The sequence below is a fragment of the Moschus berezovskii genome, chromosome 11 (genome assembly GCF_049115385.1).
Source record: "Moschus berezovskii isolate FMDL1 chromosome 11, NW_MosBer_1.0, whole genome shotgun sequence".
In the NCBI taxonomy this organism is placed as follows: Eukaryota; Metazoa; Chordata; class Mammalia; order Artiodactyla; family Moschidae; genus Moschus; species Moschus berezovskii.
Genome location: NC_142470.1, coordinates 77284167 through 77299595, shown reverse-complemented (window position 1 = coordinate 77299595; position 15429 = coordinate 77284167). Strand labels below are relative to the sequence as shown.

At 40.6% G+C, this 15429-nt stretch overlaps 1 protein-coding gene across 5 annotated transcripts in view; it reads left to right on the top strand.

The window, feature by feature from the left end:
* The first annotated feature begins 2033 nt into the window (after nucleotides 1-2033).
* STON1 (stonin 1) overlaps nucleotides 2034-15429 on the top strand; it is a 63048-nt gene continuing 49652 nt past the window's right edge. For 2 of the 5 annotated variants that reach the window (XM_088841491.1, XM_088841490.1), the window contains exons 1-2: nucleotides 2201-11123; nucleotides 11303-11386. The gene's annotated coding sequence lies outside the window, so the exon portion shown is untranslated. Of the gene's footprint in view, nucleotides 2141-2200; nucleotides 11387-15429 lie in introns of those variants that run through there. The other 3 variants (XM_088841489.1, XM_088841493.1, XM_088841492.1) reach the window with 3 other exon arrangements.

Here is a 15429-nt window from a genome sequence, read left to right as displayed (position 1 = left end):
ACACTAAAGCCTTTGACTGTGAAGATCACAACAAACTGAAAAATTCTAAGATGGGAATACCAGACCACCTTTACGTGCCTCCTGAGAAACCGATATGCAGGACAAGAAGCAACAGTTAGAACTAGACACGGAACAATGGATTGGTTCCAAATTGAGAAAGGAGTGCATCAAGGTTGTATCTTGCCACCCTGCTTATTTAACTTCTATGCGGAGTACATTATGTGAATGCTGGGCTGGATGAATCTCAAGATTGCAGGGAGAAATATCAACAACCTCAGATATGCAGATGACACCACTCTTAATGGCAGAAAGTGAAGAGGAACTAAAGAGTCTCTTGATGAGGGTAAAAAGAGAATGAAAAAAGTTAAAAGGAGAATGAAAAAGCTGGCTTCAAACTTAACATTTAAAAAACTAAGATCATGGCATCATCCCCTCACTTCATGCCAGATAGATGGGGAAAAAATGGAAACAGTGGCATATTTAATTTTCTGAGGTTCCAAAATCACTGTGAAGGCAGCCACAAAATTAAAAGATGCTTGCTCCTTGAAAGAAAACTATGACAAACCTAGACAGTGTACTGAAAAGCAGAGACATCACTTTGCCGACAAAGGTCCGTATAGTCAAACTTATGGTTTTTCCAATAGTCATGTACAGATGTGAGAGTTGTATCATAAAGAAGGCTGAGTGCCGAAGAATTGATGCTTTTGAATTGTAGTGCTGGAGAAAACTCTTGAGAATCCCTTGGATTGCAAGGAGAACACACCAGTCAATCCTAAAGGAAATCAACACTGAATATTCATAGGAAGGACTATACTTTAGTATAGTCCACCTATACCCTTTAGTATATGGCCACCTGATGCAAAGAACTGACTCACTGGAAAAGACCCTGATGCTAGGAAAGACTGAAGGCAGGAGAAGGGGGCAGCAGAGGATGAGATGGTTGTATGGCATCACTGAATCACTGGACATGAATCTGAGCAAACTCCAGCAGATAGTGAAGGTCAGGGAAGCCTGGCATGCTGCAGTTCATGGGGCCGCAGGGTCGGACACAACTTGGTGACTGAACAGTAACAACAACATATATATGTGTGTATACATACAAGAAAGAAAACCTGCCATTTGCAGCAATATGGATGGTGAGTTGGCCATGACTGAAGTGACGCAGCAGCAGGGAATATTTTATGCAGTGAAATGTCAGAAAATGACAAACACTGTGTGATATCACTTACATGTTAAAGCTACAGAATAATGCAAAGGAATGTAGATAGCAAATCAGAAACAGACTCATGAAAACAAAGTAGTGATTATCAGAGAGGAGAGGGGAAGGGAGGGGTAAATTTAAGCTGTGGGATTAAGAGAGACAACCTACTGTGTAAAAAATAGATAAGCAAGAAGGTTATATTGTACAGAAATTATTTTCTAATAACTTTTAATGGGATATAATCTGTAAAAATACTGAATCACTATGCTGTATACCTGAAACTAAAATAATATCGTAAATCAGTTAAAATTTTTAAGAAGTCAAAAAAGAAAAAACAACAGTTCTAATCACAAGAGAAAACAAAACCCCAAAGCGCAATGAAGCAAAGTGGAAAGCATGACCCCCAAGCTACCTCACCCTTCTCGCCCACCGCCGCCCCCCCCCCACCTCATGTCCCGCCCCAATCATCCCACCACCCCGAAGGTCAAGATCCTAGATCCCAGATGTAGGACAAGATCCTAGAGGGCGAGAGAGAGTTTCAGACTGCCAAAGGCTCCATGCTTATGCTTCCAGGGACTTCTAAAGGTAACTCACACACCTCCGCGCACCCCGCCCCGCGTTTTCTGCAGGGAGCCTCTTCTCCCCGACTTGTGGGGAGCTGGAGACTCAGTAGAAAGATACGGGGGCGGGTGGGGGGAAGAGAATGGAGAAAAACTTAGGGGGATCCAGGGCGGGAAAGGAGTGAGGAGAGAAGCGGGGCGGAGCAGGGGGCGGGGCGGGGCGGGGGAGCGTCCGCGGAGTGGCCACGCCCCCGCCCCTCGGCCCCGGCCGCTGGGGCCCTCCCCGCCGCCCCTCTCCTGTCTCCCCCTCCTCCTCCTCCCGCTCCTCCCTCCGAGGTGGATGGCGGCTGCCAGAGTCGGAACCCCAGCCGCGCTGCGCGTGAGTGACCTCCCCTAGGGGACCGACAGCGGGGCGCGGGGAGCCCCCTCTCCCGGGCGGGTTAGCCCCGGGTTACCCGGAAAGTCTGAGGACGGGGAGGCGGGAGTCGGGGCGCAGTGGGCGCCGCGGGACGCGGGCATCTCCCGCGCTGGTCCGGCGCGCCGCTTGGTGCCTCTTCTCCCCGCCGCGGCTCTCGCTGTCCCCAGAGCGCAGGGCCCGCACTGACTGGGCCCCACCCGGCTTCCCCTCCGCACCTCAGCTCTGAGGCGGCTGCCGAGACCTAGGTCCGGCTCTCAAGAGAAAGAAAACTCAAGCAGCAAAGCAAAGAATCTCGACCCCGTTCTGGGGGGGTGGCGTGGAGGAGGGAGGGACGGGTGTTCATCCAAACAAACCCGTGCGGTCCCAGCCTCTCAGCGCACGGTCACCAGACCCCGTCCTCCATTCCTCCAGGGGCTCAGCATCCCTCCAGGGGCTCAGCGTCCCCCCAGCCCAGGACTCTCACTTTCCTTTTTCCTGGCTCCTGTTACTGGTACAGCTACTTTCTCCCCCGCCGCCGCCCGCCCCCCAACCTTTTCCTGGGAGGCTCCTGGCCCACAGGCTGGTAGCACCAGCCTAGTGCCCCCTCCAGTCCCAGAAGGCGATTACCCAGGCCAGGGAGTCACAGCCACAGGGGTCTTCACTCTTGCTCAAAGAGCTCCTGCAGGAAAGACTTTAACTGGAGTTTGATGTTGGGTCCCCTGGCCCTGCACACTGTGCAGTGCATGTCCAAAGAGAAATTAAAATATGTTCCTTCTTGGAATTTTACTGTTTCTGTTGGGAACCTTCGTCTTTTTTAAACCTCTCTGATCTTTTCTCCCAATAATAACTTCATTTAATTAACCTTTCTAATTGTGAAAGAAACGGGAAATAATAATAATAAAACAAGAAAATAGAGAAAAAGTGCTTGCTGAAAATATTGTGCAGAACCTACTCTTTGGAAAGTAAAGCCTTTATTCTGTACTTAACTGTTTTAGTGGGAGGTGAGAGTTCACTGGCGCTTATTTTCGGACAACCCCAAACAGACTCTTACAGCCTCCCCCAGGCTAGAAGTTTTAATTTGCCTGACAAAAACCACACTGTTTGTTGGCATTCCACAGCCTGGCTACTCAGCCTGCATTTTTCTTCCCTCCTCTCCGTCCCTCTCCCAACTTCTCATAAACAGGAGTTGTGGAAACAAGGCAGTGGAAGAGGAGAAAATGAGCAGGACCTCAAAGAGAAAAAACAACCTCTCTTCTTTTAATCCTCAGGCTGTTGGCTTCAACTTGACTCTGATCGGGTAGAGGAATGTTTAGTTCATTTGTGTGGTTTTTATGTCTGTTCTCATTAGGGTTGAATCAGTGTTTCCATGACAGGCTCAGTTCTCTGGGTGCTTAGAAGGGAACTTGTTAATTCTAAGATGGGTCTGGTCAAGCCTGGAATCTGGAGGTTTTCAGATTTTGTTTAAGGGATTGATCTGGGTTGATATTACTAACTTCTGCCCACTTGGAACTGGAGCCTGCGCTGGGGTTTCCTACCACAAGATCAAGGAAGAAAAAGCTTTCCGAAGCGACTTAGCAGCAGCAGCAGCAGCAAGGAGTGAACTGTACAAACAGGACTGTAGGGAGTGTTGAACTTTTACTGTTTTTTGAGAGAAGGCACTTCTCAAGAACTTCAGCCATTCCTGTTTCTATGCAGATAATAAATGTGATTGTAACAAATGTATTAGATCAGATTCAGAACAACCCATCAAAACAGGTTAGGTATTGAACTATTCAGAAAGATTTAAAAAATGAATTTCATTAGGAAGAAACTTGTTTGGCAAAGGGTGTAATTCATTTCTCTGAATTAGTAAGGTTTTACTGTGGTTTCAAAATGTCATTGGTAAGGAAGCATTGTGACTTCCATTCAAAAAGAAAATCCTTGAAAGTTTTGAACTTGTTTGACCCTGGTACTTAAAAACAATGCACTTAGATAATAATCTTCAGTCTCTTCCTCTTCCTGAAAATTTTTAATAGTGTATTTAATGCCCCAGAAGTCAACCTAATACTGTTTGGAGAGAAATCACCTTTCTGCCTTCAACTTTTGTACCAGCTCATGAAATCTTGTTGAACTGATTGGTTTGCCATTGTTTACGAGTGTTTGTTATTCAGCCCCAGATAGGCTGCTCTGAATGATGGGGATATAATGAAGGCTGGCAACGTGTCCCAGACTGAAGGAGCAAGTGGTCTGGACGGCAAGATGAAGGCTACATCCCCAGTTAGCCTGTAGAAAGCAGCCGCTTGTCATCTGACTGGCCAGATGAGTTGGAGATAGATGGAGTGTGGAAACTTCAGAGGAGGGAAAAGGGAAGGGGTTATTTTTACTTCTTATTTACTTTAAGAAAAATAACCTAAAGGAATATGATGTGACCTTTTAAAATCATGTGTACAAGGATACCAAATTATATTAACATGGCTCAGGGTATTTTGTTAAATTTTGAAAGAAATTTTATTTCAAGTTATGAAATAGAAAGCTTTGTATCTCACTCTGAAAATATACCCCCTAAATACTGGAATGGTATGCATGGAAATGGATGGTGGGATTACAGGTACTTTTGATTTTCTTTGTGCTTGCCTGTGTTTCTCAGCTGTTTTTCAGTAGTAATAGCAAACATTTATTGAGTATGACGCGCATACATATGGTATTTCATATTAATGCTTTAGAGGTAAGTACTGTTATTCTCATGATATAAGATTCAGAAACTAGTATCTGAGGGGAAACTTGCCAAGGTTGCATAGCCACTATGTGCTAGAATCAAATCTTGAAATCAGGTCAGTGGCCAAAGTCTTAATCCCTGTCACTGTTGTATTATTATTGTTATCTTAATTATAAGAAAAAAATAGAAAAGGAAGGCAAAGTAATTTGTGGTTTAGTAAGAACTGATGGACAGGGAGGCCTGGCGTGCTGTGATTCATGGGGTCACAAAGAGTCGGACACGACTGAGGACTGAACTGAACTGAAGAACTGATATTTTGATTAATTGGAAGATGCCCCTGTCTCCCATCTCATCCACTTCCCACTATTGCTTGTCTTTAGAAGTCCTTCGGAGCTGCCTGACTTAGCCTGAGGTCGCTCATCTTCCCTTGGGAGCCAGCTGTATCTGAGAAATCATCCAGAATTCCTCTGAGGCTTCCTGGACAGCCTGGGAATCCAGGAACCCCATGGAATTCTAGAGCAGTCCTGATAGAAGCAGGATTTTTAAAAGATCAGCAAATTATGTCTATCTTGCTTGGTGGAAGGCTGGATTTTTAAAAATTGACTAATGATTGGCATTCATTTTTCTTGGCATTGTTAGGGGAGCAAGATGGGTAGGAAGGACAAGAGAAAGATGCCAAATTTCCATTTATCTTATTTGTGTGTTATATGGGATGTTGGGATTGCTTCTTGATGTTTATTACTGTGAAAACACAATAATGAACTATTTTTTGGAAGCCTGGGAATGCTCCCATACACTGGCAGATGAACTGGTTTAGTGGAGATGGAAATATTCTGGGGATAGCTCTGGGAAAGAAACCCACATCATGAATCATCATGGTCCCTCACAGGCAGCCAGGCTCCCTCACCTGTCCTCTTCCTGGAATGTACCTGAAGATGGGCTTTTCTAATACACCTAGTCATTCAAATAGCACACCTTATGTAGGAGGCTTTCTCTCCTTTATTCTTCCAGCAAGAGGTTTCTGACAGGCTGATGCTTCTATATCAAATTCTTGTTGATAAAATATTGTAAGAGTCAAGGACCTCTTTCCCAAATTATCATGCTTGGACCAAGATGGCCAAGTCCCAGATCTTGTAACCCTTTGAGCACTGGAGAAATGTCTTTGTGGTCTCAGTGCTAGGAATAGTTCTTGTCAACAACTTGTCTGTTTTGTCTTGTGGGTGCTGTGAATCCTTTCATTGATGTTTCCCATTTCTGATTTGGCCAGAAAGAAGCACAGAGCCCACTTGGTGGCCTTCGTTGTGGCATAGGTATCAGACCTCATGGCCTGTACTTTGAATAACTAATAACGTTATTGTTTACCTTCTGTTACCTATGGATACTTAGTTCCACTTTTCTCATCTACTTTATATTTTTTTGTTCTGTTTATCCAATGCATTTTGGAGGCTGCTACTTCTGGTAACCCACTCCTTCCTTCTGAGTTTATGTCAATGGAAATTAAGACGTTCTTTCATGGAAAGTCTTTAATAAACTTTAAAATATTTGTATTCCTGAAAGTATCTTTATTTTGCTCTTACAAATGAGAGTTTGACTGAGTGTGGAATTCTGGTCTCACAAGTGTTTTCTTTCAGAATTTGGAATATATGACATCATTGTATTCTTTTGTCTATTGCTACTCCTAAGAATACCAAGTAACCTTGGGCACGTTTCCTAATTTCTCTGTCTCCCTTGTCTATAAAATAGATAATAGTATCCACTTTAAGGATAATGTATACAGAATGTTAGAATTGTGCCTGCCATATAAGGAAGCACACAATAATTGTTAGCTACTACAGTTACTTTTATATTTTTTCAGTATTTCTTGGCTTTCTTAGACTTTACTAGTTCATATAAATATTAGTTTGTATTGTTGAACACTGGTGAAAAATCATGTTGGGATTTCTATTGATTTCATTTACTTTTTATTCAAGAGAACTGATACCTTTACAATATTCATCTTCTCCTTTTATTCAGGTGACTTCCCCTGTAAATGTGTAAATGTTTTTACACAGATTTTGTTTTATCTATTTCCTGTTTCTGATAGGTTTTGTGTGTATTATAAATGATATCTTTTTTGAATTATACTTTAAAATTGGTTATTTGCTGGCCCATAGAAACATTCCTGATTTTCGAATTTTGATCTTGTATTGATCATTCCAGTTGAAGTCTCTTAGTTGTTTCTTGTGCAGGTATTCTTGAATTTTCTAGGTAGACAATCACAGAATAATAATGATTTGTTTTTTTCTTTTGACTCCTTAATGACCATATCTTCTTATTGTCTTGCTGGATTGGGTAGACCCTCCAGGACAGTATTTAATAGTAACAGTGATGGTGAGCACCCTTGTCTTCTTACTGTCTTTAAGTACTCTTAATGTTTCTCCATTAATTATGAAGTTTGCTTAAGGTTTCAGTAGATATTTTTTATTGAAGTAAGGACTTTTTCGCTATTAATATTTTTCAACAACTTACACACTTTATCATGACTGTTGATTTAATGTAATGCCTTAATGTTTTGTGTAAATTATATGAGGTAATATAATTTTCTTTCTTCATATTATAATGTGATAGTATGAATATATTTAATTACTTCGAGATTTTTTTGTTCAGTCGCTCAGTTATATCCGACTCTTTGTGACTCCATGAACTGCAGCACACCAGGTTACTTTGTCCTTTTCTAGCTCCTGGAATTTGCTCAAACTCATGTCCGTGGAGTCGATGACGCCATGAGTTTGAGACATACATACATATATATATATATATATACACACACACACACACATATACAGATATAGTCTTTTATTCTATGGAATATCATTTGCTAGTATCTTATTTCTTTAGATTTTTGTAACTATTAAGTGAAACAATAGTCTATAATTTTCTTTTTTAAAAAACATTGTTCTTACATTGTTTGGTATCAAGTTTATATTAAGCTCCATGAAATAAGTTGGGAAACTTTTTCATATATAGTTTTCTTAAGCAGTTTGTGAGAGATAAAGACTGCCTGTTTCTTAAAAGTTTGGTAAAATTCATTGTAAAATAACTGCTTAGCCAGGGTATATGTGTCAAGTTTTTGACAATTCAGTTTCATAAATGATTTTGGTAAGTTTGATCTATTTCTTTTTGATTCAGTTTTGATACTTTGTTTAGATGATCCATTTCATGTGTTCTCAAATTTGCTAGCATAAATTTATTCATAATTTTCTTTTATTGTTTTTTAAATGTTGACTGTTTTAAGATATATTCCCTTCTTAGTTCTTAATACTATTTATTTGTGCCATCTCAAAAGTTAATATAGAAGTTTAATTAATCTTTTGATATAACCAGCTTCTTCCTTATCTATACTTTTCATTTTTCATGTCTTTTTATTTCCTCTTATTTGTATTATTTCTTCTTTCCATTTCTAGCTGCTTCAGTTGACTCCTAGCTCTTTTATTTTTTGTTTTTCAATACATCCATTTTATGGAATTCCCTGGTAGGCTAGTGGTGCTTTCAAGTGGTTAGGACTTGAACTTGGACTGCCAAGTTCAATCCCTGGGCAGAGAACTGAGATCCTGCAATCCACTGGCATAACAAAACAAAACTGTTATTTTAAAGCAAAAAGTTAGCTCTATGAATTGCTTTAGCCACATCATACAGGTTTTGGTATGTGTACATTCAGTAGCACTTGGCTCTAAATTTTTTGTACATTTAAAATTTTCTTTTGAAAATTATGTATTTAATTTTCCATTTTCAACTAAAAAAAAGCCTTTTTTTTAAAACTGTTTAAATTATTGTTGACTTCTAATCTAGTTGCATCATGAAAAGACAGCATGGTTTGTATAGTAGCCACCCTTTGTGTCCAGTTACAGGAACAGTTTTTCCAAATATACTATGTATGGTTTAAAAGAAAAATATATTCCCTGCTTGGTGGATGCAGCATTCTGCATCAAGTGTATTTATTAAGTGTATTTTTCAAATTTCTCATGTTCTTCCTGATTTTCTTTTGCCTGTTTTCTGAGTTCTCTTCAGTCTCAGAGAAAGGAATGTTAAAATCTTCCTCTCTGGATTTGTCACTTTCTCCTTGTAATCCATTAATGTTTATGCAAATTCATGATTGTTATTTCTCCAGGGTGAATATATTATGTACAGTTCTTTTTTATGTCTGTTGATGCTTTTGGCAGAAATTCTGTTTTGTCTGATATTAATGTTGCTGTACCTACTTCCTCTTGGTTATTATCTTTTATGTCTTATATATCCTTTTATATTAACTTCTGTCTATAATTTTGCCTTAACTGTTAATCTTAGAAATAGTTTTTATGTGTTGCTTCATTTTTTTTAATGATAGCCTGGAAATCTTTTCAATAATTGAATGTAAACTTTTGCATTCTTTGAATCAATATACATTTGGCTCTTTCTGCCATCTTAAGTTTTTGTTTTTCCCATTTAGCATTTTTTGGTTGCTTCTTTTATACTTCTTTTCAGAGTTTTCTTTGGATTGGTCAAATTTTGTGTATTTCTACTTTTCTTCTGTCAACTGTTTTGAAAGACAAAATTCTACTTGTATTCTTTTAGCGGTTATTCTTAAATTTTTAACATTGTGTCCATTTAACAAAGTCTCAAGTTGATTTCTCTATTTCCTCTCATCAGTACAGTGGCCTTCAGTTCAGTTCAGTTCAGTTCAGTCGCTCAGTCGTGTCCGACTCTCCGCGACCCCATGAATCACAGCACGCCAGGCCTCCCTGTCCATCACCAGCTCCCGGAGTTCACTCAAACTCATGTCCATCGAGTCGGTGATGCCATCCAGCCATCTCATTCTCTGTCATCCCCTTCTCCTCCCGCCCCCAACCTTTCCCAGCATCAGAGTCTTTTCCAGTGAGTCAACTCATCGCATGAGGTGGCCAAAGTATTGCAGTTTCAGCTTTAGCATCAGTCCTTCCAATGAACACCCAGGATTGATCTCCTTTAGAATGGACTGGTTAGATCTCCTTGCAGTACAGTGGCCTTAGATGCCTTTAAATCTGACCGGCTTCTCTTCCCATCTTCCAGTTACCATGGTCTACTAGTTTAATCCCACATCACTTATGGTTCTCTCCCCATTCCTGAAATTAGTCACCACTGTTATTTCTACTTTTTTCCTTTTTTTATAGTCAAAATTTATTTAACTTTACCAATTTCTTTCTTTTGTTCGCTGGTGTGATTTTATTTTATTGTTTCAAATTGGAGGATAATGCTTTACAATGTTGTGTTGGCTTCTACCATACAACAACGTGAATTAACCATAATTATACCCATATACCGGAGAACGCAATGGCACCCCACTCCAGTACTCTTGCCTGGGAAATCCCATGGACGACAAAGCCTGGTAGGCTACAGTCCATAGGGTTTCGAAGAGTCGGACACAACTGAGTGACTTCACTTTCACTTTTCACTTTCATGCACTGGAGAAGGAAATGGCAACCCACTCCAGTATTTTTGCCTGGAGAATCCCAGGGACGGGAACCTGGTGGGCTGCAGTCTGTGGGGTCACACAGAGTTCGCCGTGACTGAAGCGACTTAGCAGCAGCAGCAGCATACACATATACCCTCCCTCTTGAATCTCCCTCCCCCTCCCTCCTAACTTTACCAGTTTCTTATCTCAGCATTGCCTCTTGCATACCATTCCTTATTCCTGTGTTCATTTTCTTCATACTGATAATTTTTTCACTGAAGGTCAAGAGTTGTAATACTCCAGTCTTGTGGGTAGCTTTGGTATTGTTTTGAAAATGTCTTTATTCATGTCCCTCTTGAAAGATAATTTGCCAAGGTATAGAATTCTCAGTAGATACTTTCCCCTCAGTATTTTGTGACATTACTCCACTGTGTTTTTGTCTCAATTTTTCCTTATGAAAAATCTCTTTTTGGTCTGCATTCTTTTGCAGGGAATCTGTTTTCTCTCTTGGAGCCGTTCAGTCTTATCTTTTTTGTCTTTCATGTTGTGCCCTTTCATTATAATGTGTCCAGATATAATCTGTTTCTGTATATTCTACCTGGAATTCTGTATGCTCATTAATCTGAAGTCACACCTCTGTTTTTATATCTAAAGGTTTCTCAGTTATTTTCTCTACAGATTTATTTTAAAATAATTATTGAGCCCTATCATGTATCGTGAATGCTTCCAAGTTCTAGAGATACAGAAATGAACATAGAGACAGAAGCCCCTACTCTGATTTTGAGTCCCGTATACACTCCAGTCTTCCCTGAAATACCCGTTAGGTGAGTGTTGAACCGTCTGATTTCACCTTCTGTGTTTTCTTCATCTGAAGTGTCCCTTTCTTAACTATAGTTGACCCTTGAACAATTTGCGTTAGAAGTACTGAGCCTCTGTGCAACTGAAAGTCTGTGTATAACTTACAGTTGGCCCTTCATAGATGCAGCTCTTTTTATATCTGCAGTTCCTCTAAATCCGCGATTTCACATCCCCTGGATTCAGCCAACTGAGGACAATGTCGTATTTACTACTGAAAAAAAACCTGCATGTAAGTGGACTATCACTGTTCAAACCCATGTTGCCCAAGAATTAACTATCTCTTTAACTATATTCTGAGTGCTTTTTTCAGTTCCATTTTCTAGTTTATTAATTTTTTTAACTGCATTTGGTCTATTGTTCAAACCACCCATTGTTTCTTTCTTGAAATTTAATGTCTATATGTTTTTATTTCTAGAGTTTCTATTTGGTACTTAATATCTACTGGATTTTAAAAATATTATCTCTTTGCCTTTTAATTTTTAAATTTCTAGCCCTTTTTCTATTTTTCAATATTTTAAGCAAATTTTTAGATTATTTCTTATTTCTGCTTTTGAATTTTTTTTAAATGATTATTTTCTCTTGTTTGTTACATCTTCACCAAGAGTTGTTTTTCATAGAAATCATACCTACTTCAGGATTGCTAGCATATCTTTATAAAGCAGTTTGGCATTTGCTTCTGCTGGTCTAATCTGGGTTTTGCCCATTCCCAAATTTACCTTTTTGTTAATGTCTTGGCATATAGGCCCTGAACAGCCTGAAAGTATGCATTTAAACTTGTCCCTGCATTGTGGTGCAAGCCTGGATTTCAGATTTTTTTAAGGTCCCTCATTTTCTACTCTTTGCTCAAGCACATGACAAGCTTTCTTGTGGTTTCCTTATATTGGCAAGTAATGTCCTTTTAGAACTGTTTCACTTATGAAGCAGGCGTTTTTGACCTTCAGCTTTATGTAAGTGCGTCATCGACAGCTCCTGGCGTCAGGTGGCCATTACAAGACCCCTCACTGCATGCATGTCATTAAACTCTCAGCCCCTGGCCATTCAGGCTTCTAACTGGTCTGGATTGTTCCTTAAGCCCCTTGGCTTCAGCTCCTACTATTTGATCCACTTTGACTTCCCTCTTTATTTCTGTTATCTGGAGATTTCTGTTTTATCTGTTTTTTTAAACTTTTTATTTTATATTGGAGTATAGCAAATTAACAATGTTGTGATAGTTTCAGGTGCATAGCAGAGCTGCTCATCCATACATACACATTTTCCCACACCTCCCCTCCCATCCAGGCTGCCACATAACATTGAGCAGAATTCCCTGAATTACCCCTTCCAATCCAAACACTTCAAAACACTGAACAAAACTGTAACAACAAATATTACTACATTTAAAAAATAGACTAAATACTGCTATATTTAAAATGGATAACCAACAAGGATGGGAGGGGAGGTGGGGAAACGGATAGATACATATGTATGGCTGAGTAGCCCTGCTGTGCACCTGAGGCTGTCACAGTATTGTTAATTTGCAGACAGCCAGCCTCTGTCTGTGTGATCACATGGTAGAAAGGGTGAGCTTGCTTTCCAAGACTTCTTTTATAAGAATCCTCATCATGAGGACTCCACTTTGGTGACCTAAACACCTCCAAAGGCCCCACCTCCTAATACCATCATCTTGGAGGTTAGGGTTTTGACATGAATATTGTTCTGTTCTGTTCCATCGCTCAGTCGTGTCCGACTCTATGCGACCCCGTGGACTGTAGCCTACCAGGCTTCTCCGTCCATGGGATTCTCCAGGCAAGAATATTGGAGTGGGTTACCGTTTCCTTCTCCAGGACATGAATATTGGAGAGACCCAAACATTCAGACCATAGATGTTAAGTAACTTATCTAAAGTAACTTGCTTTGGGCAAGTACTTAACTTCTCTGAGGCTAAGTTTCCTTTTCCATAAAACAGTGATAATAAACCCTACCTCAAAAGGTGGTTCTGAAGATTAAGTGAGATAAACAAGAAATAATATGGGCCAAGTGCTTGGGATATGTTAATGTTCATACATGTTAGTCTCCCATAATCTCCTTTCTGAACTGGTTCTACTGAACCAGGATTGTGCTTCATAGTTCTGTTCAGAGAGACCTCTGGGGAGAGGCCATGTGTACATCTCTTAACATATTGTGTTTTCTTGGTAATCAGTTTAGCTTTCTCTTGGATGAATTTCCACCATTTTTATTCTGCATCTGTACCACCTCTTCACAGCCCAACCTATAGACCAACTTAAAAATATATATACATTTATGTAGTAGGGTAGCAGGGACACGACTGAAGTGACTTAGCAGCAGCAGCAGGAAATGGAGTTGGGTTTTTTAAAAAATTATTGTTATTTATTCGTCTGTTTGCCTGCACTGGGTCTTAGTTGTGGCGTGTAGGATCTTCCATCTTCGTTGTGGCATGCAGGATCTTTAGTTGTGCTGCACATGGGATCTAGTTCCCTAACCAGGCATCAAACCCTGCCTTGAGAACACAGTCTAAGCTGCTGGCCCACCAGGGAAGTCCTAGATCAACCTTTTTATAGAATAGCTATGTTACTACCTAAGACCTATGACCCTCTTAACCGGAAATATCTCTTTCCTTTACTTCTTGGTGTTCCTGTTCTTTAAAGAGATAAAAACCTTTCATTACATTTTTGAATATAATATTTTAAATGCAAAGACTTCAGAATAAGGAATAAATACCAGAACTACTTCTGGGACTAGGTTTTCCCAAGAGAGATCATGAAGGCCCTGAGTGATTGAGTAGGTAGGCATAGAGAACTGACGAAGAAGACCATCATAGTATATAGACAAACCGAAATTATTTCTTAAGGATTTCATAAGATATAAAATCTGCCTGTTTGCACCAGTCATTTATCTGGGTCCTGTGGAATCTGTACTTGGCCCAGAGCTTTTTTATGTGTCTTATCAGAAATAATAATCATGATAGCTATGATTGTTTTTAAGTAGAAGAAAAGCATTGTGAAAACAGAACATAATTGGAATTATGAATATGCTTCCATATAAATATCTGTGGCTCAGAGCACAAAAATAACTTTTCCATTGCAGAACTAAGCCAAGACTGGTGAAAGCGGCACTGAGAATCTAATTTAAAACAGCCGTGGCCCAGAAATTCAGAGTTGGGGCTGACATATTGGCCTCTGTTCACCACTCTGAAGTCTTTTTCCCACTAGCTCATGGTAACTCATATTCAGGGCCAACTTGGAGGCTGTGGAAGATGGTAATTGATGCGACAAACCTTGTTTTTGTTGGCCTCAGTTTAGCATTAATGCAAACATAGAGAAATGTTTTAATCTCAAATCTTCACAACTGAGAACCCCTACTAGTGCAGCTCCAGGCCTGTTGCTAGTCTGTGGCTTAAATCAGAACCCCATCAATTTTGTTAAAATCCCCGGTGCTGCTGCTCGTTGTGGCTTCACTGGAAGGTGACTAGTTGGGGTCTTTCTAAATAGCACAGGATTGGTCCAGTGATCTGGTTTTCAGAAAAATTTTCCGGGGGCATGGGGAATAGCAATTGGACTTTCCTAGGAGCTGGGTTCCTAGGACTTCCCAGGCAGCGCTAGTGGTAAAGAACCAGCCTGCCAATGCAGGAGATATAAGAGATGCAAGTTCTATCCCAGGGTTGGGAAGATCCTCTGAAGAAGGAAATGGCAACCCACTCCAGTATCCTTGCCTGGAGAATTCCATGGACAGAGGAGCCTGGTAGGCTACATGTAGTCCATGGGGTCGCACAAAGTCAGACACAACTGAAGTGACTTAGCACAGGAACTTGGTGATCATCTCAGAATCTTCCAACTCCAAGAAGGCTCAGACTTGCCTAGATGAGCATTTTTTCCCCTCATAAGGAAGGAAATTATTTAGGTTTTTCACCTTCCTCTTTTCATTCATCTTGACTCTAAACTCCCAGTGAGGATGGCTCTATACTGCGCCTGATGGGGTTTAGCTACTCCCGGCTTGTCGAGATCTGCCTCATCCCCACACGATCCCTTCTCCACCCAGATGTTCCTGGTTATCCCTTCAGCATGCCCATCTATGACATGCAGGCTCTCACCAGCTGAGGGTAGGAACAGGGCTGCAGGCGCCGCTGCTTGTGGCCTTCTTGTTGGTCTAAAAAGAGGGGACACCTTTCCCAGATTGCCACAAGGGTGCTAAGTGGGCTCCCCGAACTGCATCCTGCCTGCGGAGACCGGATGAGACAGGAGCTGGCTCTTGTATTGATTTCCTCCTCTGTGTTCT